This window comes from Arachis duranensis, chromosome 10 (assembly GCF_000817695.3).
Source record: "Arachis duranensis cultivar V14167 chromosome 10, aradu.V14167.gnm2.J7QH, whole genome shotgun sequence".
Lineage (NCBI taxonomy): Eukaryota > Viridiplantae > Streptophyta > Magnoliopsida > Fabales > Fabaceae > Arachis > Arachis duranensis.
This window is the reverse complement of record NC_029781.3, coordinates 42,955,051-42,956,461: the sequence shown is the minus strand read 5'-3', so window position 1 is coordinate 42,956,461 and position 1,411 is coordinate 42,955,051. Positions and strand designations below refer to the sequence as shown.

At 40.0% G+C, this 1,411-nt stretch overlaps 1 non-coding gene across 1 annotated transcript; it reads left to right on the top strand.

Annotated features, from left to right (window-relative positions):
- The first annotated feature begins 397 nt into the window (after nt 1–397).
- Nucleotides 398–501, top strand: LOC127743659 (small nucleolar RNA R71). The gene has a single exon (XR_008005043.1). It is a non-coding gene; the product is annotated as a small nucleolar RNA R71 (small nucleolar RNA).
- Nucleotides 502–1,411: the final 910 nt, after the last annotated feature.

Genomic DNA, 1,411 nt, shown 5'->3' with positions numbered 1-1,411 from the left:
GTCTTCTTGTTGGAGCTGCGGGCATTCATCAGTGTAATGGCTGTAATCAGCACAAATTTTGCAAATTCTTTGTGGAACTAGTTGTTGGTTTTACTGCGGTTTAGTTTTCTGAGCTTGTTGATTTAACTGCATTTGCTTCAGCAGGTTGGTCATTTCACAGATGCTTCGATTTAGAGCAGCAGTCTCTATGCCAGAAGATACTTCTGCAATGGCCCTTGAATGGCCTTGCTTCTGTCTGTGGTTCCGAGTAGATTCAGCTAAATCACTGATTAATTGCCAAGCTTCATCAGTGGTCTTGTACTTCTTCATAGACCCATTACTGGCACTTTCCAATGTGGTCTTATCTTGGGGTCTCATACCTTGTGTGACATAGCTGAGTAGCACGATCTTGTCAATCATGTGGTGGGGCCATGCTTTCAGAAGATTATTGAAGCGCTCCCAGTATTCAAAGAGAGTCTCATTGTCATCCTGAACAATTGTAGAGATATCCTTCCTCAATTTATCAGTAACTTCAGATGGGAAGAATTTCTCCAGGAACTCCTTTCTGAGTGTATCCCAGTTGGATACGTTTGCTAGAGGTTGAGTGTAGTACCACACTCTTGCTTTTCCCTCAAGAAAGAACAGAAAAGCTTTCAGCAGAATTGAAGACAGTAGAACAGGCTGCCTGGAAATCTCTCAAGTGCTTGATAGGCTCTTGAGCAGGTAGGCCATGAAACTTCGGCATCAAATTTAGCAGTGCGGTCTTTATTTCAAAATCCGTAGCTACCGCTGGATGATGCGCTTGAAACGGTTGCAGTGTAAAATCAGAAGCTCCTTCCTCCTGAATGGTAATTCTTCTAGCTGCCATGTTTTCTCCACGTAAAACAACCGAATCAGTAGAACGGGGGCTGGTTTCTTCCTCAGATTCACTTTCAAATCTGCCCTCAGAGCGGACTAACCTACGCTGTTCTCGCCTTCTTCGTGAAATTGTTCTTTCAATTTCAGGATCGAATATTAGCAAGCGCGGATCAGGAAGTGAACGTGTCATTTGACAGAAGAAACACGCAGCTCATAGTAGCAAAATTAAAGAAAATGCAAATAAATAAATTCTAATTAATAAAATAAGCACTCTATTGCAACTCCCCGGCAATGGCACCAAAAATTTTTGGAGATGCAGAAGCTGGTGAATTAAAAATTTATTAAAATGGTTACATTGCAAGTATAGTTCTTAACTCACCGAAAATCTGCCTATCTGATGAGCGGATAATTTGTACGCTTTTTGGCATTATTTTTAGTATGTTTTTAGTATGATCTAGTTAGTTTTTAGTATATTTTTATTAGTTTTTAGTTAAAATTCACTTTTCTAGACTTTACTATGAGTTTGTGTGTTTTTCTGTGATTTCAGGTATTTTCTGGCTGAAATTGAGGGACA